The following is a 25,036-nucleotide window of genomic DNA, read 5'->3' as shown; positions in this document are numbered from 1 at the left end:
TCTCCTTGAGCAAAGCTGCTCTTTGTTTTGGTGTTGGAAGCCTTCAGTGAGGTCTGTTTGCTCCTGCTGCACACACAGCAAGTGAAACTCTGTGGTAAGCAGGATAGGCATTCAAAAGACTCTCTGGGCACTTGCAAAGCCTGAAGAGTAAAAAGTTCAAATATTTGTGATTGGCTGGGGGGTACTTCTACTGCCGGATGCACCAGTGCTCCTTTAATTCTCATTTTGTTTTCTGAAGTTGGCTCTAAAACTGGTGGAAGAAAATATCTGAAGGTACCAGTAAATATGGTAGTAGCAATGTTCTGCTTTTTAAATTATTTTGAGTAACATCAAGGTACTACAGAGATTTACTTAGTGAATTGTGCTGCTCTGGTCAAGAACCTCAGTGTTTTAAATGTTTCTTTCCTTATAGTGTGTGCAAAAGCCTTTGTCGGCTTGCGCAGGAGGAATAACTGAAACAAATATTTCCCTATTTTTATTCCCCAATATTTTCCTACAGAGGAAGTTTCCTGCCTTCCTCTGTTCTCTGCAAGGGCTATTTAGAAAAATATTATTGAGAGATATTTGAAGAGAAACACAGAATTGAGAACATCCTCTGGTTTGTAGATAGCCAAGACTGATTTGGTTTTACCTTCTTGCCTTTTTCTCTTTTTTTGGTGGTGGTGGGGGGGATGTTGGGAGAAGGAGGGCACTCTGTGTTTATTTTTCTCACTGCAGTTAGTGTTTTGTTGCATGCCTTGGAGAGTGGAAGTTCTTGCCTAGAGGAAGTGTCCTTTTTTTAATGGGCATGGAGACGAATACAAAAATACTATTTTCTGCTTTAAATTGAGGTACATTTTATTCCCCCCTAAAGAGACTCAGATACTTTTATCAGTTACATGAGAAAAGTGAATCAAAGCAATGTGTCAGAAAATCCTGGCTGTTGTGCTTTTCCTGTCACTTCTTGCCTTTTGGCCACACAGAGAGTGTTGGGTCCCTTCAGGAGGGGTCCTGAGCAGGCCAGCGAGGTGCTGTGGCCACCCTGTGCTGCATTTCCATCCTCTGCCCATTGGCCATGAGTCTGGGCTGAGGCCAGTTGGTAGACAAGGATTTTGCAGCTGCTTCCATCCAGCTAAGGGCTGGAAGGATGGGGTGGTTATTTAATGGAATTGTAATCCTCTTGCACCATGCAATGCCACATTCTCCTCTTGGGCACTCAATGTCCGGTGGAGTTAATCCCAACCTACAGTGATGCTGGAAAACTCTGACCTCTACAGCTAATTTCCAATTGTAATCCTAAAAGAAGAATGGTTGGCTAGTTTTGTTTTTCTGCCCGTGCTTAAGTGCACTTTGCTTTCATTATGGGGTGTCAAGTTGTTAATATTTATGGAGGACACAAAAGAATGAAAATTCTGTTTTGTGTTCAATCTGACATCTTTTGGCACCAAAACCCTCTAGTCATGGTAGTAGTTCAGTTTCAATTTGGCAGAGCTCTTTCGAGATGAAGTGCTTTAAAGTGTGGTTTGGCTCTGAGGAGGGATTCTATGCAAATAGTATTCAGGGGGTCTGCCTTTATTGTCTCAAATATTAATAATTTCCAGATCAAATGCAGTTTGCCTTGAGTTTGTTTCTTTGTTCGTTCTTCCTGTTCTGTCAGCTTGGTTAAATGCATCGTCACACTTTTGAAGTCAACCTGCTTCTTTCCTTGGCACATGTCTCCCTGCACAGAGAGGTTCTGCAGGCCTCCTCCAGCTCAGTTACCCCTTTCACTCTGCCCAAGGCAGAAGCAGCAAGAAGGGGCTCCTGGGAGCTGTAGCAGAGGAATGAGCTCACCCAAGTGGGTGCACTGAGGCTCCAGGGCCACGCTGGGCTCCGTGAGCCTGCAGTGGGACAAGGTTCTGCCTTGCTCCTGGAAAGCTCTGCCTGACCACACACCAGCACCTGTCCAGATCTGCTCAGCCCAGTCCAAACTTATGAGGTTCTTCCAAGGTTTCACTGAGAGATGATGTCATTGCTGGCATCATGCTGAAATGCCAAGCTCTGGAGGCCTTCTCTGCAGCTCCAGCAGCACAGCCATGCATACTAACACGAGTGAAGTGACACTGCCTTGGAGGTTCTTGGGTCAATGAAGCTTGTTCTTGTGGAAGACAAAAGCTGCCTTACACAGCTCTGTGTGCATTTGGCAGCAAAAATAATCAAAAAACACCAACAAAATTCTCAAGAAGGCTCTGAGGAAGGAGAGATTATTACTGAAAAGGGTATTTAATTCTCTTGTTAAAACAGCCCACAGATTCTCTGGAAGTTAAGGAACATTGAATGCTGCAAACTGTGCCTGCAAGCACAGGTACAGAGCATGTGTTCAGAGGATGCATGTTTACAGATAAGCTACTTGCTTGTGAGCAGGCATCATTTGTGATTCATGCTTTGCATGCAGTGCTGAATCTGTGAAGTATAGCAATCAAGTACTATGAAGAAATGTTGACTTTTGAAGTATTTTATAATTCTAATGTTGAAATCACAGTTGTCTGGAAAAACCTTCTTTCCTAAATGACCTGTGGTCTCCTGCTAAGACTTCATTTATTATTTGCTATACTAGCTTAGGCATACATTGCATATCCATAAGCCATTACATGTGGAATACTCATTTACCCCAGACCTCTCCTGGAACCCTTTAGGACAGCATGATAGCTCTCTGAGTACATGCTGGATAGTTTCAAATTCTCATTAATACTTTTTATAGTTTATGACTGTACCATATTCTACTATTGATCAGATGCTCTACTTAAATAGGCTTCTTACTGAGGATTTGTGTATGAGGAAAGAAATACGTGTTAGTAGTAGGATGTAATCACAGATACAAATTAAATAGCAACCTTTGAGCTGGAGGATTGGCTTGTCAGTCACTTAGATAACCACTGCTATTGCCAGTGACCCTGTAAGTGCAGATGTTCATATTAAATGTTCTCCATCCAGTATCCTCTCTGACACACTCCATGGTAGCATTTATGCACTTCACACAAGCCAAATAGGGTGGAACATAAAAGTTAATTTGCAAACTTTCACGTTTTCTGTCATATTTCAAAGTCCATCCAGACACTTTAGCTGGGGTTATTGTGCCAATGGATAGTGCCCTTTGATCCAGAGGAAGCCAGGCGTAGCTTCTGCCACACTCTCCTCCTGCTGCAGTCTGTGTGAGCCACCAAAGGCTGCGCCTATTCTCCAGGAAAAGAGAAACTGTGTCTTGATTTAGCTCAGTATTAGAATCCTGGTATAATGCTTGGGCTGAAGTGGGATGATTACACAGTAGTTGTCTCTCCACATTTTGGTGACCAAACGAAATGGCAGCCTGGAAGGGTCTGTCCCCCAGCATGCAGACAGGATGCCAGTCTTCCCTGCCTGAGTCTACTCCTCAGCAAAAAGTATCAAGAATTTAATCTTGGATCTTAGCACCATCTTTCTTCTGCTTTCTGACATTTGATAAGGAAAATGCTTGTAAGTGTGTGATCAATGCTTGGTTTGCTGCATGGGAATGGTTATAGTTTGAGGGGAGTCTAGGGGATACTTTTATGAGCTATTAAGTAACTCATTAACTGACAGGCTGCCTCCTTGATACCAGAATCCCAGGTAGGCTAAGGTGTCTTCTGATACAGTGTGCCAGAGTTTAAAAATGCAGCAAATGAATGTTCATCTAATAGCTCTCATCTCCTCTCCTGCAGACATGTCATTTTAAATGGCAGAGACACAAATTGCCTTTGCTGCTGGACCTCTCCTAGAAAGAGCACCTGTTTCTCATATCACTGACATTAATGCTGGATAACTGGATAAAACTTTCTGTGGAAGTGGAAGATGTGTTAGAAGATGGTGTTGTTCTGTTGTTCTATAAACATTAACACCTTTCTATTTTTTCTTCCTGGTTTGGTTTTTGGGGTTTTTTTGGTTTTTTGTTTTGTTGTTGTTTTTTTTTTTTTTTTTTTTTTTTTTTTTTTTTTTTTGTTGGTTTTTTTTGTTTTTATTTTTGGGGTTTTTTTGGTTTTTTTTTGGTTTTTTGGGGTTTTTTGGGGTTTTTTGGTTTTTTTTTGTTGTTGTTTTTGTGGTAGGTTTTTTGATTGTTTGTTTTTTGTTTTTTTTTTTTGTTTGTTTGTTTTTTTGTCTAAAGCAATAGGTCTGATATAAGGTACTTCTTTCAATCAGTGGTGGTTCACACCTTTACCTGGAGAACCTGAGTCAGCTGTAGAACACATCACTGCTGTAGTCCTACACCCCCCCCATGTTCTGCTATCTCAGCACCTTTCAGCTGTAAATAAGGTATAGGGAAATATTATTAGGTAGGCTATATTTACAGATAAACTGAGGCACAGGGCATCTCAGAGTATTTCTATGCTGCAGCTGAAGGAGGAGCATGAATGTACATACCCTCATTATCAGCAGCTTCTTAGGACTCTTATCATGGTGGTAGCACATGGGAGCACAGACAGCAGGTTAAACTGAATACAGCAATTCCCTCTTCTCTCTTGTGGAAAATTGTGCCCCCTGGACTGGAGCTCCCAGAAGGAAGTCCTTGCAAAGTCCCTTGATTGAGTAGCACCTCATTTAAGTCTTCCCTTTTTCATTTGCCAGGTTAAGGAATTCTTTCTGCTCCTCTGCTCAGGCCAAGCCACCTCAATGGCACAGGAGTAACTGTAAGGTCAAGGCCATAGAGGACTAGCAACAACAGCAGTGTGGAGTTCACAACCATGGCAGGCCTGGGTGAGCTGCATGAACAGGGGTGCAAAAGCCTTTGCTCCATCCCACACAAACACTGGCATGAATCTTCCTGAGGGAAAACAAAACATAAGCATTGCTTCACAGGGTGAGCAGGAGCAAGAAAAGCCCAAGCACAGTGCAGCTCTATTCACCCAGTGAGTGCTGGGTGAAGCCATGTCAGTGTCTGAGGTGCTCCTTCTGCTGCCTGTGGCAACTCACTGCCTCAAATCCCTGCCCTTGCATCCCATGACTGCCCATGGATGCTGGCAGGGAGCAGACCAGAGTGGGCAGCTCTGTGCCAGCAGGGAGAGGGGACTGGAGGATACCAGGTGGGGAGTACAGAGCATATTCAAGTAACAGAGCTGTCAGGCAAAGATGCATTGGAAGTATTAAGGCATGCTTCCTTGTAGATTGTTGTGGTTCATGGGAAGTGCAGAGGGAAAGGAAAATAATGTGCAATATGATTTCATGGTCAGTGTAGGGTGTTGTAGACAAATTCTCTTGATAAACTGACAACCTGACTGCACCCACAAGCATACCCAAGGAGGGCATCTATACTGCCTGTAAGAGAATTGTCATTTTCAGAAGTGTCTAAGGTGGCATGGAGGTATTTGCAGAGTAAAAAAGGTAAACTAAAAGGTATCATTTCATTCCTCCCCTGAATAAAATATCAGTAGATACAAACAAAGCATCATTTGGAAAAACCTGAAAATTGTTAACTTTCACCATGGCCAAAGCAGAATTGGAATTATACATATACAGTTTGGTCAGAAATCCCCTCTAGGGTACTAGATTTGTGGCATGTCAGCATAGTCACAGTCCTTTGGTGAACCAAGAGAAGAGAGAAAAGAAGCTCCTCAAATTACCCTGTAAATACCAGGAAATTACCTGCATCTTATTTGGCCTCCTTTGAGTCTTGGGTTTCCTAATCCAGTTGAAAGATTTTATAATGTGTACTGCATGCAATTCACAAAAATGACAGTTATAAGGCAAAGCTATTTATTTTACATTATAATGTTTTAAAAACATTCTCAGTTGATAATATCAATATTCTCAAGTCCAGCTATTGGTAAACTCAGGCACACCAAATAGAATAGTAAAATTTATGAGAGTTTAGAGTGAAAGAACCTCAACTGCTTCCCAGTTTCTGGGTTGTTTTTTTTTTTTTCAGGTGCACTGGGCTTCTGTTTTAAGCATGCACAACCCACTCCAGTAAGTGGGACAGCTTCCCAATGTGTGGTTTAAACAAATGCAAGTTAAAATTCTCCCAGATTCACCTGACTCACAGTTGATGCTGTAAGATGCTTGACAAATATTGCAAGACACCTGTTAAATATTTTGGCGAGATTCCCAGTTGCATCCAGCTGATAGATAATGCATCAGGTTTCAACTATATGAAGTATTGGGAGGTATTCTGGAAAAGGCTGCAGCAGCAGGTTGTGAATGAAGCAGGAAGAACAGAGTTTTTTCCTTTGGAAGTAACAATGCTTTATTGTTCAGATTTTTCTCCCACATTGGTTTGGTTTTGTGTTGAAAGAAAGCAGGCAAGGCTGGAAGGGCCCTCTTGAGACCATCTAGTACAAGCTCCATGTGAAAAGCAGGATCAGTTAGAGCATTTCTGATGAAAAATAAGGCTGGTTATACCAGGCAGTGCACTTGGCATTTCAGAAAATTGTCAGAAGGCAAGGAAGAGGAAGAAAGGGTGATGGGCTTGGAGAAAAGAAAATGTGGCTGGCTTCAAAGACTACTCTAAACATGCTTTAAATGCCCCTAATTAAGCACCTTTCCATGCCCACCATTAAGGGAGGAAACAGATACTTCTGGGATTTTATATTTTGCTAGGCTAAGTGATTACAATGGAGACAAATGCCTCTTCACTTGTGCTGAGCGTGTCAGCTCTGTGCTGCAGCATCTTTGCCCTGTGACAACCTGTTTGGTGCACCACCTCCCAGTGGCTCCTGCAGGAGCAAGAGGCTGGAGGTGTATCAGCAATTCTAGTGAACTACTCTGACCTTGGACTGCTGGTGGTGAGGAGCCAAAGTTCCTATCTGGCAGGAAGTCTAAGTGTCTAAAAATTAAAATTCACTTTTAATTGAAGTGAAAAATTAAAATCTCAGCATGTTGTGTTAAGCAAATTCAGGGAAATGTTGATTATTTCCCCAGAAATTGTTCTATTTGTTTTAATGTTAAATGTAATAGTCATAATAAATATTGAATGCACGGCTACAAAGGGTCAATGTAAATATTTACTGTAGCATAAACTATATTATATGATTGCAGTGGAATGTTTGGACTCTTTTCCCCATTACAGTTTTATCATAATCGACATGTTTCCCCAAACATTTTGGTTTGAACAAAACGTTATTGATCTTTTTCCAGAAAAACTGTTTTAGTCAGTAATTTTCTAGGCAGCTGTGGACCATGGGGTAGAAGTCAGGCTGACCTTGTCTCTTCCAGCATCCTGCAAAGAGCTCTTCTGTTGGGTTGCTCTTCCAGAGTAGAGTTTTTGATAAGCCTGGGGAGGCATTGTGCTCCAGGGGCGCTTGGATTGAATGAAATGCTGTGAAAGGAAGCTGGGACTGCTTAGGAGGAGAGAGGAGAGCAAAATGCTTTTGCTCTGGGCATATTATTAACAGAAAGGGGAGATGCTAGACCCTGCTATTCACAGATATTCACACTGTGGTTTTGGAGCTAAATCAATGGGAGTAGGCCGCAGGTGCCTTTAGGAATCCATCCCTCAATGTGTTGCAGTGTTGCATGGCTGTGAAGGACTAGCCCAGCCAGACATGCTGGAGTGGGGTTGCAAACATGCTGGAAAATCCTGGACTGTGGCTCAAAAATGCTGAAGTGTCAGTTTGCCTTAAGCTCAGGCTGCTGGATCCAAGTTGTTCTGATGGGGTGGGCTGGTCGTGCCTCAGCAATCAATGAGCACCTTTGCTGCCAGGGCTCCATGATGGGCTTGATTGAGTCTTGTAGGAATGCTGGAGCCCTCCTGCACCTGCCTCTTCCTTGGGCACCTCAAGGCTGCTCTCCCTGCACGTCCCTGCCTGGTGGCACTTTCCCATAGGTGCAGATGTACCTCTCTCGTCCCCTCGGAGTTTTGCCCACCTCACGGGCAGCCTCTGGGCCAGCTCGCACCCGGGCTTGTCCTGTCAAAGGATGAGCAGCTCTCTGGCTGAAGCAGCTACCAGAGAAGGAGGTAAAGGCAAAGCTACTCTGTAGTTTAGGGTGAGCTTAATAGTTTTCCACTTCTCAAAGAGGTAAGGTTTTCCTACTGCTTCTGCTGTCTGTGTGTGGTGGAATAAACATCTGTTGGGCAGTTCTAGTTTGCAAGTGAAGGCAATTACCCATGGCACAGGTGTGTTATCCTCTGAAAGCTTTTATTTCTCTCAAATACATGGACATGTCTGCAAATAATTTGAGGTATTGCTATTATATAGCCTTACACCCTATGGAGGATAATTACTGAGCTTTTTTTCCTTCACCTTACTGTATCTTTATTTTATTCACAGAGGAAAACTCCCACTTATGCCCCTCCCAGTTGCCACATAAAAACTCTCTTTGAAGTGGAATACAAGTCACAATAAGTTTATTGTTAAAGTAAATTAGCACTGAATGAGAACACAGTGTATCTTTATAAGCCAATACAGTTTTTGGAGAATGAGCCATTAAATTCCAGTAGTTTGGCTCCTGTTTGTGGTTCACTGCCGGCTTTGGTGAGTGCCTGATAAGAATCAGTGCGAGATTGAACTGGCCATCTCCTGCAAACAAAACACTTTTTTTTTACCTCTATGTCTGCAAAATACAGAGCCTTTAGGGTTCTGTTTCCTTTCATTGCAGGCTGCATCTGCAGATGATTGGAAACATACCTATAAGTCCCAGGATGTTCAGATAGAAAGCCTTGGAAGTTCAGTTCTACATCAAACCCTTTGAAGTTCATTCCCATCTCTGCAAATGACTGATGGAAATGACTGATCATCTGAAACTTGTTAAGAATGTAATTCATTAACTCCCTAGTGGTTTTTGGATCAGGCCTTCACAGTGGGCTCTCCTCAAATAAGGGACATTCATTTTCCATCTCAGTTTTTCTCCATTATTGATTGGTAGGAATCTGAAATGGGACAAAATCGATTTTAAATTTTCCTACAGTAATTTAAATAGCCTTTAAATGGCAGCCTGGCATAAAGTGATGCCTAAAATAGAGCAAAAATAACAAAAAAAACCCCAAACTGTGGGCTTGAAAATTCCAGAGGAAGTTGACATCTTTTAAACATGGGCTGGATTGCAGTGCTAGTTTACTCATCCAGTTATTTTCTGGATCCTGGGGCTCATCCTAATCTTGAATGTGGTAGCAAGTTTTCCCGAACAGGGGACAGAAGGAGCATGGAATGCAATTGCTAGCTCCATGCTTTCTGGCCCAGGCTCCACTTGTTTTGGCATGTCTTTAGATTGTGCTTTCAGAGCACTCAGCAGAGCTGGATATGAAAATCTCCTTACCACAGGACATTCCTATATATCCCAACTTCCCCATGATCTTTGCAGGAGACTTGAACAAATTCTCACTGCCTGCTGTCCCTGGCTCAGGATTGAGCAGTGGAGGGAATCTGCTGACCTGGCTTAACATACTGGTATGCAAAAAGCAATGCCAGGATCTGGTCAGCAATGGCAGCATCTTAAAATGGCCCTGTGTGCATCTGCAGTGAAAGCTTAGGGAAAAAAAAATACAACTTTACTACTTCTCTTTCCCTGGGCTGCTTAAAGCTGGCACAGGAAAAAACTGGAGAGTTTGTCTTTTTTATTGGTTTGGACTCTGAACTCTTTACATGTGCACATATGTCTCTTGGTAGGGCTGTTACACACAGGGTGGGAGAAACCTGGCTTTGCCCATAAGACCTCTGGTTGCTGTTTCTGGAAGAACAGTTTTCCAATTTTTTACAGTTTTCCCTGAGGTGGCACTTTGGATATGGTATGAACACAGAGTCCTCTTAAATTCATTTTGTAAATTTACAGTCTAGACTAGGATACATTGGTCTTGATGGATGAAAAAAACCCAAACCCCACCAGACTATTTATATCTTAAGGAAACAAACTTTCTGAAGTGAAATATTGACTGGCTGTGAGCAGTGCTGAAGCCAATGCCTAGAGATGATAATGTGAGTCTTCCTCTGGGCTAGGAAAGCATCAGCCCACTTAGTGTGTTGGAGCAAGGGTCCGGTACCCCAGGCTTGGAATCCAGTGGACTGGACAGTGTGAGCTGGTTTTCCTTGGACTGTGACAGTTTCTTAGGGCTGCAGTAGCCCATGGTAACCAGCAGACATTGCTGCAGCCCTGAGGTTGCTCTAGTTAGCACTGGGAGATCCATGCAGTGAAATATTTCATGCTGCAGGAACTGAAGTGCTAAATGCACTTCACTCCACTTGGGAGCACAAGGCCAAGTAAAGCATTAACACCAGAGTTAAGACAAACTAATTCAGGAATAACTAATACTGTTGACTTTGCTTGGCAAAATGTCACTTTCTTTGAGCTTTTATTTTCTCTCCCAAGAGCAGGTTTAAGGGCAAACACAAATATTAGTCATCTTTCTCCTATTAATTATTGTTAAAGATTTAAAGGATCATAGACTTTGAAGTTAATGCCCCATTCAATGTGGGAAAAGGCAAAGCTGTACATCCCCAGTGGTGTTGTTCTTTCTGGCTGGCTGGTTGATCACAGACTGACTGTCCTGTCTTGCAACATCGGCGGCACATGGTGCTCCTGAGGGGCAGTTCCTGGGAGGAGAAGAGGGTTCAGATGGACAGAGCAAGAGTGTGAGCACAGCTGTAGGTGTGCACACATAGGGGAATGAATGCAGCACAGCCCTGCTCCTAAATCCTGGTGTGCCAAGGCCTGCTCTCCTGCCCTTGTGCAAGATTTTATCTTTGCTTATCCCATACAATGAACTCTTTCATGTCATATATACAGAAAGACTTCTGAAATCCTGGATTAAGTTTGGAATAAAATTTTTATTTCCTTCAAATATGGGTGGTTTCCATGCCCTGCTCCACTCTCAAAGTGACTCTGTCCAAATGGCATTGCAGGACTCCTGGATTCACATTTGCCAGTTCTAGGTCAGATTTCTTAGCTTTACAGAAGTGAAGATGTTTCATAACCCTCTGCCCACTTCCTTGGATAAAGATGAGCAGAGCTATTCCTTTCTAAGAAATCTCTTCTCTTGCCTGTGTGGTTGACTTTTTCAGCCCAGATATTATGAGGGATGGGGTTTGGACTCATATTTAGAGCTATTAATGGGGATGTGTGCAGGAAAAAGTGACCCAACCCTGCTAATAAGATTTTAGGAAGATTTGAAGGATGGAACAGCTTTTATGACCTTAGTATGTTTGTAATACAACATTGAATTTAAACCTATGAAAAGACAAACAACTTAGCTAAAAAATTGATTCTTGTTACCTAATCAATTTAATTTGCCACAAATGCAATTTTGAAGCAATGAAAGACAGATATTACTTTGGATCAAATTCAATTAATAGTTTTGGCTAGAAGTGTTGAAATAGTTTGTATTATATCCATATAGCTATACCTGTATAAAAAAACCTCTGCTCTGTACTTCTCAAAGCATTTAAGTTTGGGGCATTTGTAAAGTAGAGATGGAGGTTTTTTTTCTGCAGTGACAATTCAAGCTTAAGAACTCAGATTTATAAATGGATATATCTTTTCCTGCTGTCTAAAGAAAAAGGATAGAATATTTTGAATTTTTTTTTCTTTTAAACCTAGGTGATTTTTCTCAGAGGGCTGAAAAAGGAAACATTTCATCAGGAGCAGATCTTCTTAAGTCTTCCTATTCATTGTAAAATTTAATTTTTTAGTATTTCTTCTGAGCCACTGAAAGCAGCTCTATTTGTAGTAAAAGCCAGGGAAATTATTGCCTAGAAGTGGGATTTGTTCCACATTGCCTCTGTGCTCTGATTACCACTCTTCAGGGCATTCTAGGGTGTCTGATGCTCCACCTGCCTGGACTTGATTGAACAGTATAAGAAGGACTCACTGTGTAGCCTAGCCTTCCTTTCTAGTACATGGGTGTCCACAATGCAAGTCTTTCCCCTTACTGAAAAGGTCTATTAAAAACCCAAAACCCCCAAATCAAAATAAAACCCAGTCCTCAACTTCGTGCAGTTTGAATGGATATCCACAACTCCATTGTGTGCAGCAATATTTGTAAAAATGGAACAGCACTTCTCACTTATTTCTGAACTCATCTGCCTCTTCTGTGACAGTGACAGGTTCAGAAATGACTGCTGATTACAATAGGTGGAAATCATGAATACAGAGGGACTGGGAGGAAAATTGCATTGCAATCTGCCATCCATCCTGGAAAGCAGAAGGGAGATGATGCTGTGCCAGCATGTCCTCTGTACATGCTGTTTAAGGGCAAAAGGGGAGCTGGACTCTCCCAGGGGTCGATGCTGAGCTTTAGCACCTTTCAGAAATCAGCTCTTGAAGCAAAGGAGGGAACATGGTGAAGGCAGCACTGGTTGCCCAGCAGGGCCCAGGGCAGCAGGATACCATCACCTGGCAGTGGGCAGGTTGAGGCAGCACTGGAGAGAGCCACTTGGCACTGGGCAGGTGGACCAGACAGCAGGAGTGCAGCACCATGTGCTCCACGGCTTGGCATTAATGAGACACCTATTGGAATTCTGCACACTCTTTAAAGCCCTTCTGTGCGGAAAATCGTTACGTTTATCCTAATCCTTGCAAGTGAAAAAGCAAACTGGAATCTTCCCTGCTGTACTTATTTGGGGACTTCCTAGGAAGCTTTTGGAGCTGTGCAAGTCACTTTGTGTTCTGGAAGGAGGTGCCGAGAGGTAGACAGCTGCTGCAAGCGATGCACTAACTGCAGGGTCTGGTGCACAAGGTGGGGAGGGTTCAGCAGTAAGGTCTGTTATTTGACTTGACAGAGTTGAGTTTTTCCAAGCAGTTTCTCTCTGTGTGTGCACACTCTGAAAAGCACTGTTGCTGTACATGCAGAAGAGAGCTAACAAACCACGGATGGAAGCATGCAGTGGAGAACAGCCCTTAGAAATGCAGGCCCCCAAGATTTGGGCTCTATTTTGAAGTCTTGAATATCTGGCATGCTGAGCTCTACCCAAGAGACTGGGTATAGGATTAGCAATGAAGAAGTAGACTGAGCCATTCCAGGTTGTGTTTCGAAGCGCTTTTTCCTAGACCAGCTTAAAAGCTGTTGGCTTTCTCAGTGGCAGTAACTTGCAGTCTGTGGAAGTAGGCTCTGTATTAGGAGCACAGTGTTCTCTGGCTTATGATGCATCTGGACTGGTGGGAAGGGTTCACTTAGGGGGCCTTATTGTTTTCTTCCCAAGGAGACATCCACTGCACATATGCTTTTGTAGTAAATGGCTGCTCTCCTGCTCTAATCCTTTGCCTGCACTGCCATTTTATGATCACAGCCCTGATCTACAACCCCTGATGCTTCAAATTTGAAACTCTGTCTCAGCAGCAGGATAATTTAGGTGTTGTTCCTGGAGCCCTGCCCCAGAGAGCTGACCCCTGCTGAGGCAGAGCTAGGAGCTCTCTCCTGACTTAACGTGAGCTTCAGGGGTTTGCAGCACCACAGGAAGTGACCCTGCACACTCAGCCTTGGCACCTCTTTCTTAGACCTGTCTGGAGTGAAGGATGGGGAAAAGAGCAAAATCTGAAAGGCAGAGGAACTATTCTTTTGTTGGGGGCTGGGATGCCCTACTGCTTACTGTAGCTGGGAACAAGCATAGCATCCTCTGTAGTACCAGAGCCAGGAGGCAGCAAGAGAAATGTATAATCTTGTGCCTGGTGTGGTAGGGGGAGGGGAAAATGTCTTTTAAAGTGTAATAACACCTAGGTTTTATAATCCTGCCCAGCTCAGGCTTGACAATTCTTCCGATAGCCCAAATACTATAAATTTAGTTGAAGATAACAGAACAGATGGGCAAAACATATGGTTTGTAGGTAGTGTGTGGTGGTTGATATTTGTGGTACATTAGGGGAATTTATTTTATTCTCTCTCTTTCCTAGTATAACTTTTTTGATACTTTCTTGAGTTCTTTGTGCCTTTAGGTGAGCTTGGGGCTTTGCAAATGTCTTATAACTCAGCTTTGTTCAACCAAATTATTTGTTGCTTTGTAAATCTTCTTTAAAGAGTTTATTGCCTGTACATGTTAACTTCAAGCTCCAGTTTGAGCCAGTAGAAGCTGGATCACTTAGAGACCAATCACTTATTCCATCTGTCCCATTAATATTTGTGGAAAACTTGAATGGACAAATGATACAGTATTGAGACTGCCCTTAGCTTGGCTGCTTTCTCAGCCCTCACCATGTGCACTGGACACTGAGAGTTTGCCATGGATGCAGAGTGTGACTGCATGGGCTGCCTGGGAGCAGCGTGTGACCAGCTGGGCAGAGGCCACATTCCCACCTGTGCTGGCCTTTCCCTTCTACCCACACAGCTCCCCACCAGCTCTGCCTGCAGGAGGGGACACCTCAAACAGTGTGTGCTGCTGCCAGCAGCATGGATGGCTTCCCTTCTGGTTTTGTTTAGAGAAAGCCTGCCTGTTCTGCAGGGGACTGCTGGAAAAACACCAGAATATTAACCCCCTGAATTACCTTCCAATCTCCTCCTCAGCAAATCTGAATGTTATGCCAGAGCTAGATACAAATACTGAGCTTTTTATATGATGTTAGACCTAGGCAAGTCAGGTTATGTTCAGTGCACAAATATGCAAATGCTTCAAGTGTTTGCTTATGGAAATCTCTGAAAAGCTGAGTAAGAATGAGTCATGATTACAGCACAGATTTACATTTAAGGGAATGTTAGAGAAATGTAGAGGACAAAATACAATTGCCCATAACTTTATGATGGTTGAGAAGAGTCCTTCTTTCTCTTGCAAAAGACCTTTGAAATATGATCTTTCTATGTGGCCATAGTTTGAAAGGAAGGTGCATGTTTTTGCCATACTGAATGAACAGGATAAAGTCCAACTTCTAATAAAGGATGAGATCAGGCTTGAACCAAACTCAGCTTCAACTGTCAGAATCTTCTGTCCCTGAATCTCATCTAAGTTCTGTGAGTTTTGAGACAGGGTCCTGACCCACGCACAAATGTCTGCCTTGTTTTTTGAGTGTACTCTTGTGATGTAGGGACGGTGTCTGGGACCAGATATTCTGAATACATTTAAGCCTTTGTTTGTTATTCACTGATCCACCTTGCTTCATCACCTGCATGACTGCTTTCCTGCAAGCCCAGAAACTGCAGGCATCTGTACTCCCTCTCATATTCAGTAACAAAATCCCCTGCAGGAGTATTCTCCAGGTATTGCTGACCTAATGCATTCCAGTTTAGTGAATCTATCCGAAAACCATCTACAGGTTTTTGACCTCAGTTTGAGTCAAGGATCTTCCCTATTACCTCAGACTCCTTAAAGCAGCCTGGTGGTGCATCTGTCATTAGAAATGTGGAGTCTGTGGGCACCCTGATCAAATGAACAAGGTAAATATTTTCTTTTTTGCAAACACTGTAAATATGCTGCCCTGTGCCATAGATGACATGAAGTGCATGGCATCAAGTTTGTCCTGATGAGAAAGCCAAATGTGCCATGGGGAGCCAGATGAAGCTGAGAGTATAGATCAATTTAACCGATCCAGGCTTGGATTGATGTCCATGCTGCTGAGAGCAGGATGCTGAATAGCCGTGTTTTCATTCAAACTGTGGAAAATTAAGCAGAAGATTACTGCTTTAGCTGTCTGGAAAGATGCACTGCAAATTAATGGAAACTAAGGATGTAATCCTGCAACACATTTGGCATTCCTATGATCAGTGTATGCTTGATGCATAAATCTGCTCCAAGCAATGGGGCCAGTTTCAGTTCCTGAAACCCATTGACAAGGATGGGTTTCAAGACTGGCTTGTGGAATTGACTCACCCATGTAGATTTACGTTTCAGGAGTGGTGGTCAGCATCCAGCTGGCAGAAGGTCAGTGTGAGTTGTCACTGAAAGCACAGCTCAAGGGCTAAGGGAAATTGTAGGAGAAGGATTATCTTGGCAATGCAATTTGGGCCTTCCTGAAATTTAGGATTATTGCAATATGCGCATGCTGATCAATGAAAATCCTTAACTCTGGCATCTCCCCCTTGAGGTCGGACTTTAAAATTACAAAATTCTGAGAATCAAGGGAAACCTCAGAACCTAATTGAAGACCCAAAGCTGCAGTTCCTTGTGCAGGCTTGTGACTCCCATGTTAGCTGGGTGCATTATGGCTAGAAAACGAGGGAGTAAAGTAGTGGAGAAGGAGTTTTGCATTAGTATCTGTTGATACCAGAGTGAGCAGAACTGGGATCCAGAACTTGAAAAGGTGAAGGCTAGATAATGGGCCTGATATTAGCAGAGGATGAATGTTGTGCCATGTTGCTTAGTCCATCTCTGAAGGTCTATGGAGAGATGCTGTGGCTGGGGACAGGATGACTGTCCCTGGGGAGTTCTACAGATTGGTCTTGTTCTTTTGCTTGACTGGAGAACACTTCTGCTCCAACACACAGCCTTTGTAAAATCATAATGCATTTACAAAGTCACTTTCCAAACCTAGAGTACATTCTTAGGAAGGGATTCCTGCATGGGTCAGAAGTTATAAAAGAATTGTTACTGAGTTTTTGATGGTATTTAATGTATATATGTATTAGAATGTTTCTTTTGGAAGGTTGCAGGAAGCATAACTATTCCCTTGGTCTTTAAGTGAAGTGTTTTTTCAGCTGTAATTGTGTCTTTTATTCTTAAACTTACCCTTATAATTAAAAGGGCATGACAAACTTCTGCATTCCTAAATGCTGACCCATTTAAGGTGATTGGTTGTTCTTGATGTATTTTTTCCTTCCACTTTTCTCTTCCCTGAGTTCCTAGTTCCCAGGTAGCCAAAATTATCTGTTTGCTACTAATAGCTTTTCCACCCTCCTGCCCTGCCTAGTTAGAGGTTCAGCAATGCATCACTTTAAAATTAGCCAGAACCTGGTTTTGCTTGGGCTTACACTGACTGTGTGCCTGTTGCTCCAGCAGGGAGGACAGAATCAGTCTCAATCTATAAACATTGGTTTTCTGAAATATTTGGCAGTGACTTCTTTTAATCTTACTGCTAAATTTCCTTTGCAGGACCATGAAAAATGTATTTTACATCTGATAGGGCATTTAATGAATCTTTGGTTTACTCAGAGTTTCAATAAATGTGTCTTGCTGAAAACTTTATAGACAGGCCCTTTGGCAAGGGAATGGGACAGAGCAGAGCTGCAGCCTTTAAAGGCCTGAGGCTGGAATCACCATTGCACCACATCTGGCTGAGGGGGGATGGATGCCTGCAGTGCAGCAAGGTACCAAATGCCATCCTGATCCTGAAGCAATTTTCATCTGCTGTGCACTGGTGTGAGTGACTGCACGTGGCCTGTGCACGCTTTTCTGGGTGGCAGAGGAAATTGCAACTGAGAAGAGAGATACCAGCACAGAAGGAAACAAAGAGGAAGAAGAATGAATGCTTGTTGGCATTGCTGCGGAGAAACAATTAAATCATTAGTAACAAAAACTGCAATGAAAGAGGATTTAGCTATTGGCTTCCTAGATGGCTGTGGCTCTCAGAGCCTTTACTCTGGTGAGTGTTAAGTAGCAGAAGTACCCAGGGCTGCAGCTGTCCCTGGTGTCCCCAGTGTGCCTCTGCTGAGTTCACCCCTCCCTGAAATCTTTCATGCAGCTGCTATCTCACAGAGCTGAAGATTGTAGGCGAGTTTGCTTCTTCCTTTCCTTGGATGTGGTGACTGTGATTAGCTAATAAAGGGGGCTCCATTGTGAGAGAAATGTGAGCTAGTGAATGGAAGGAACATGTTGACTTTCAATTCCATAGCACTTATAATCTGTTCAAGACCAAAAATGTCATTTGTTACTAAAGACTTGTGATTTTGCTGTTCTTGGTATTGTTGCAAAGACAGGCTAATTACATCTCTATTTGGACTTACTTATATTGCTTGTACACAGTCATCTCCTACCTGTCCTTTTAAAACAGGAAAGGCCAGGAGAATCTTGTAGCAGTGATGCTGTCTGTCTCTGGGGAGACAGCACATGGGGCAGCTGTGCTCCCCACAGATATCCTGCCAACAATGCCATTCCCCCCATATTAGCAAGAATGTGTGACTGGCCCAAGGCAAGGATGGACCTTGTTTACTTTCAGACCTGTCTTGGCTTATTTTGGCCCACAAATTATTTTCTTCTTCTCATAAATTTATCCTATAGCTTGAATTTAGGCAACAAAAAGTAAATGGGGAAAGGGCATTCAAGAAAGGGAGGAGAAAGGTGTGGGGAACATGGTGCTGATGGCTGGAACTCAGAGTGGATGGAAATTAGGTGAACAAAGTAAATCATCAGTATCTGGCTGATGCAGAGTTTAGGGCATTTAATTTAATGTTTGGAGAAAGATCCCAGGTCGGGCTGAGGCACAGGGTAAACTCATTGAGGCCATCTTTAGGTTCTCATTGTATTAGCACCAGGAGCCATAGCTCTCCTGCTGTTACTGGATTTCTGTGTAAAAGTGAATCTAAACTGAGTGTTTCTGTTCACCTTGAGTAAAATGAAGGCATAATAAGTAAGTCAATAAAATCTATCCTTGTGAGGAAGTAAAACAGCCCCTTTGTGTATGTAGATGCCAACGCCCAGAGCACCCTCGTAAAAGAGAAGCGGCAGCTCTCCTCCCAGTCCCTTCCTGGTGTGAATGTGACAGGGGGTGCAATCTGCACCAGGCCTTCCTGCTCCTGCAGAGCACCAGGAGAGTTAAAACAAAGAGCCAAACACTCTTGAAAATGAAGAGGCAGCAGGGGCTTGGCATCTGTTTTGAGAAAGGAGGAAGTATCAGTAAATATTTGAGGGCAACAACCGTTTTAGTCTTTTCAGAGGCCCGGTCTATTGGGTTTTGCTGAGGCCAGAAGGATGAAGCCCTGTGTTTATCATTAGGACTAGGTACACACAGTTCCATGGATTTTGTACTTTTACAGCTGCTCTGGAATAATTTAAGAGAAAAAAATAATCCTTTATGGTCCTTGATTATCAGGTTACAGTTTATGAGAGATATAAGTGCCAGCAATTTAAATGACTCTGTATTAGATTGTCCTTGAAAAAGCAAAATTTCTAACTAAAAGGACAGTGAATTTTTAATGAAACAATAATGCCATTTTAGATGGAACAAGAACTGTATATTTTTACATTTTAAAACATTGAGTACTTCTAAGCAAAGTATCTGTGCATTGTTTATCTTCCTGCTTTATGAACAAAAATATTTTATTGCTAGCTATTATGAACTCCACAATCTCTATGCAGAGATTATAAAGGACTAGATACAGGGCACTATCAATAATAGTTAAGGTTTCAGCTCTATTACCTTCCTCCACTGATAGCATTCACCATGGATCGAATGACAGTCAAAAGCATGCAACAGGAATAACTGGACAACATTTACCTGTATGAAGAATTATTCTACAGGGCCGTATATCACACTGATTTCTGAAAGCATGGCTGCTCTGTATATTGCAGTTTGATGCTGCCATTTCACCGTGCAAAGGATTGTAAAGCTGGAGGGTTACAGAAGGACGCTTGTGTGAAGCTGTATTGAGTGCTGGCTGCAGTGGCTTGTCTGTACTTGATTGTCTTCCAGATCTCTGGGGTTGTGCTCCACCTGTGCCAAAGAGTGTGTCGTCTAGTGGTTCCCATCCTTTCTGGAGCCAAGCCTCATGTTCGAACCCTGGCAGTGTCCCATGCTTCCTTGGAGTGAGCTCCAACTGGATCATGGCTTGGAGTCCTGGTTTGCTGCTTGCGCAGGCACCTGCTTTTCCATGGGAAGTGTTAGCAAGTACAGTTTGGTGTGCTAATGCAAAATCTGTTGGAGCAGGTTGCCCACCTGAAGTCAGTTTCTTAAATGTACGGCAACCGCATTTCTGCTGAGATTTCTGGAAGCCCTGCTGCAGTTTAAAAGGGAGAAACAGCACTGTTCCCAGCTCTTTAGACTCATAACTGGACTGCTTTTGAAACTTGTTTTTTCCCTTTAGACTGGTAATTGGACTGGTTTTTGAACTGCACCCTCTATACCCTCACTCCATTCATGCATATATGGAGTGTACTTTAGAATAGTCTGGGGGTTCTGTACTCTTACTACTGTCCTCAGAGGTGTTCCGGGGGAAATCTCTGTCCCTCAGATCCCTGAGCAAGGAGAAAGGTTTATCTTGTCAGCAGCTGCAGCATGAGGTGTTAATTGTAGGCCTGCCTCTAGAAAACAAGGTTGAACTCTGGTTTCTGGATAGTACTGAGGGGGAAGCTGTGATGTGTAGCTGGGCTTTTAGCAAAATATTGCAAGTCTAAGGTCCTGCTTTTATTCTAATGTTCAAAGGAGTGTAGACGATATTGCCATGCACAACATGAATATCTGGATTTCCTTCACACTTGCTTTATTAGCATTGTTTTTCTGTGCCAAATTCTAGCTTGAGTTGAAACCATGCTGCAGAAAGGCAAATTATTTTGTATTTGCTTTAGCCCAAAAGAGTACACAAAGCACTGGAGCTCTCCAAACCCACATCAAAGATGAACTTACCCTCCATTGCTCCCGACACATCTATCAAAAAGGGTAAGCATTTGCCACTGCATGGAGAGATACTTAACTTCCTGCTAATGTAGCAAATTACTTTTCCCCTTCTTGCTTGGAGAAGACACTTGAAAATTAAACCTGTGTGGTCTGGGCAAAATGCAGAACAAACCTGGGTGGCAAACAGCTTAATGGAGAATATCAGAGCAAAAGGATGTAAGAGAGAAATGTTCTGAAGTTACTAGTTGGTGGCAGTGTCTTCAAATCTGCAATGAAAGAGGATCAGCTCAACAGGGAACTTTTTCTGCTGCTGCTTACTGTACCTGTGAAGGAACAAAGTGGGGAGGCTTTCTAAGTACTGCACAAAGCAGGAATTTGTTTTGCCTAAAATCTGTCCCACTCAATTACTGTTGGGCTGAGAACTAGACTTTGCTCAGTTTGTACAGCTCTAGCCTCAGGCTCCTGTAAATTATTTTGATCTACATGGATCCCTGAGGATCTCTTAACTTGTGAGAGTTCAGCTCCTCAGCCTGTTCCATGAGATGGGAAATCGTGCCTTCCTGGCAGGGGTCTTGCTGCCCCTTCTGACAGCAGCAGTCTGGTTCACACTCATAATCATAGCTCCTGGTGCTTCTCTGAAAACTGACTTTCCAACAGTGTAACTACAATTAACTGTGCACTGTAAATGCTATAGATTAGGCCAAATTATCTATTTAAATTTTAAAAAATACATTATTACTTTAAAAATATGTATTTTCTTTCTAAAATAATCACCCCAGCTAAGGTATATGACATTTCTGCAAACTATGACCAGCTGGGGCTAATAGCCATTCATTGTACCAGAGGTTATAATTTCTCAGCAGGGTTTTAAATTTTTTTTCTCTCAGAAATTTCCTGTCTTTAGGTCTGTATTGCCTAAATGATACTGATCCTCAAATGTCAGTTGGATACAGGAGTGCTCCTCTGGCTTACTCAGTTTTGTCTGCAAGTAGAATGGAAAGCTTTCTGTCAGTTCTGTTTCTCATAGAAAATACACTTTTCACTACATATATTGGCCTCTGTCTGGGAAATGTTGACTTTAGGGGGTTTTGGTTTAAAGCTTGTTGGCATTTTTTGTTTATTTTTAGTTACTTTAAAGCTTAGAGCCAAAAGTTTACATTTGTTTTCTGTGTGGGAAATAATAGTTATTTTGCAGGTTGCCTGCAAACATTCATTCACCGGGAAAATATTATATTGTAAAAATGGATGGGGGAAAGGGCAATTAGCAAACCCCAGTGTTTTCTGCAGAGATATAGTCAATTTTTCTGTAGCTGAAATGTGTATTCTCTATGGTTGGACTATTTTTTCTAGTGAAACTTCCTTTGGGGGAATGTGACGTTTTCTTGGGCCCAATGGTCTCTTGGTGTTCCTTCGGACTTCAGGTCTTCAGTCCATGTATCCAAGGCCAGTGCTAATCCTGGGTTTGTCGTGCCTTCACAATCAGCTTCCACCACCAGCAGCTTTCCTCCACTAGTGATGTGCTACAGGGTTTATGGGAAGCTCAGGTGAGCCAAGCAGGCAAATGAGTTCTTTGGCTCCTGAAGCAGCTCATAGCTTGAACTGTTTCAACTGTTTTGTAATGGAACAGTTTTGCTTTTCTGAATAGAGGAATTTTGATGCCAATTATTCCACAGGTGTTTTCTGTAGGCCAACTTGCAAAAGAAAAGAGTGATTTCTGTATGCCAATTTAGCAACATACATTATGAGTACTGTCATTTTTCTTAGGATTAAGGCTGTGCTTTTCAGTAAAGGGAAGAGCCCAGGTTTACACGATGGAGTATTTGTGGTTTAGCTTCCTGGTTCCACTGCTGAAGATTTACAATACTGCAAATCTAGACTATCATCACGTAAATCCATAGTAATGTAACTATTTCCCTTCATGGAGCTGTCCAGGTTTATACCAGTGAGAATAAGAATAGTACTTGGCCCTTTAATATCTATCTCCAGATAATAAAAGTCATATGAGGGTTTCACTAAATATTTGGCAAACCTACTAAAACAAGCCCAACAAACTATGCAGGACGTAGATTAATTTCCTCCACCAAGCATCTGGGTTCAGCATTATAATTAGCAGCAGATCTAGTGATATGCCAAACAAAGATGTTTATGTCAAATAGTTATTTCTGAGAAGGAAAAAAAAAGGCAGAGAGAAAGGGGAGCTTAAATTAATTGAATGTCATTTAATGAGTCCACATTGCTAGCCCGAGTGATAAGCAGTTACTGCCAGAGGTGTTTACAGATGGCAGCTAGCAAAATTTTCAGTTACATTATTCAGTTTGGTTCATGACTGTACAGGCATTGCAGGGGCGTGGGGGACTTTAATCTCTCTTCACTTTCTTACCTCTCCTAATGGCTGCTTTTCCCACTTGAAATTTCTTTTGATCTCCTGACATGTGAATCACACTTGTTCACTTGGATTCACTTAGACTTTAAATCAGCTCTGCATGCTTAGTGCACCTCACGTGGGTGACAGGCAGTGCTTAGAAGAGTTGGCATGGAAGCTTCCTCAACATGTAGCCAAAGCAGGCATATGCACGGCCCAGTGAAGTTTCTGCATTGCCTGAACTGCCACAGCAATGCTGTACATAAGAAGAGAACAAAGTTCCTGTTGGTATTTTGGAACCTGTAAATCCCAGCTGCTGCCTGAAATCTGGGGAGGGGAAAGAATGACTTATTCTGACCTTCAAAGAGGTGTGAATTGAGCTCTGCTTCTAGAAAGAGTTTCAGGTCTTTCTGTGGACTTGATAAAGGAAGCTCTGATCTTCCTGAGATTAGGCAGTCACTCTATAAAAACAGCAGAACTGCAAAGAGTATGGGTAATGTGAAGGAATTCTATGGATTCCTAGAATGACTGAATGAAATCGCTGTCCAAAATGATCAAGAGTAGTCCAAAGACAGAATTGGCAACTCTTTTAGACTGTTTTACCACAAAATGACCTTGGGTTTATAGCTGTGTCACGATAATGTTTGAGCCTTCAGTTTGTGTGCGAGGGCTGTATTCTGCCAGTGGCAAAGGATGCTTTCCCTCATTTATAATCTAGAGATATTAGACATCATAAAAAGTTCAATATACCAGTGTGATGATAATATATCTGTTGTCTGCACTGCAAACTTCCCAGCTAGCATTCCGGGATTATTTGTCAGGCAGTAATTAGAATGATGCATTTTAAATCTTCTGAAACAGTGCCAGGGAGAGAATTGCTTTCTGTTTTGAGCAGTGTTAGTAGTGCAGCTGGAAATGCTGCCTAATGAAAATACTTTTAAACATCTCTTGGTCTGTGTTTGGTCACAACTTGCCCAAGGAACACAGGCAATCTTATGTTCATCTCGCTAGGTTGAAGAATTTTTTAACAAGTGGTCAGTGCTGAAGTGGAAAGCACATAGGGAAGAGTCCAGATTTTAATGCCACTGAAGTGAACTGCAAAGAAATCAAAACAGTACCAAAGAACCAAATACTCAAAATATTCAGAGGGATTTGTAATTCTGCCTGATTGTCAGGGTGGAACACATTCTCCTGCAGCCAGTGTGACCTCCAAAGACATCCAGTAGATTTGAGACCCAGTTCTGGATCCTAATTTAGAGGACAGCCATACTGATCAGGATGTTTCTCATCAGAACTTTAGTCCAGCTCCTATTAAAAGCTTTAGTGCAACTCCTATTAAAAAAAGGAGCTCTATTCTTTTATATCTGCAATTTCTAAGTATCAGTGCAGAGCTAGGACCAGAAGATTGGTTGACTTGTCTGGATTCAAACTCTGGCAGAATAGGGATGAAAATGAAGTATCAAATTTTGAAACAAAGCTTAAAGATGTAGTTTTCTTAGTATTGTTTACTTAACTTTTCATAAGGAGCTTTAGTCATTTGTGATCAAAATTGTTATGTCTACAATGAAAGAAATATTTATTTCATTTGTTTATAATCTACACTCAGGAGTTAAGGCTTTAGTCAGGTCATGCTTCTGTGACTGGGGCATTAAGTTACACTAAAGTCAGACTCTAGCAATATTGTCTCCTGCTCAGGCTTCATAGTAGTAGTAGTCTATTAATCCTGGGTTTGGAGAAAGTTGATGAATGAACAGATGCCTACATGTCCTCTTCCCTGCCCAAATCAGTGAGACACACACTTGGTAAAGTAGAACAGAAATAAATTGGTAAGTTTAAAATATTCAGATGTTATCTTTTGGTCACCCTAGCATTTCTCAAAGTGAAAGTCAAATTTATGTGTGGCTGTGTTCTCCACTAGACTAATTTTGAGATTTCTGCCCTTCCAACAACCAGTTTTTGGGAACATTGTAAAGTTTTGTCACACATCTTTTATACTGAATGCCACGTCCTCAGCTAATGTAAACGAGCACAGCAAAGCCAACTTGTGCTCATTTACTGCAACCCTGGGCAAGACTGAAGGAGATTAAGAGGAAGTCATTGTCCTGTAGAGCAGAACCAAACATATGCACATTGAAAATGGTTTCAATTCTTAGCCCAGTTTTGTTGTTCTACTCTGGAGTCTGTGTGCTTGAGTGTCTCCAAAGGTGAGGATCCATGTGCTGCACTGTGAAACTTGCTGTCACTAGGAAGCATTTGCAGGATAAATCCATCTGCAGTTACTCTTTGGCTCTTGATCTGGAGCTGGCACACTAT

Source organism: Molothrus ater, chromosome 7 (genome assembly GCF_012460135.2).
Source record: "Molothrus ater isolate BHLD 08-10-18 breed brown headed cowbird chromosome 7, BPBGC_Mater_1.1, whole genome shotgun sequence".
NCBI lineage: Eukaryota > Metazoa > Chordata > Aves > Passeriformes > Icteridae > Molothrus > Molothrus ater.
Note: the sequence above shows the minus strand (reverse complement) of the source record.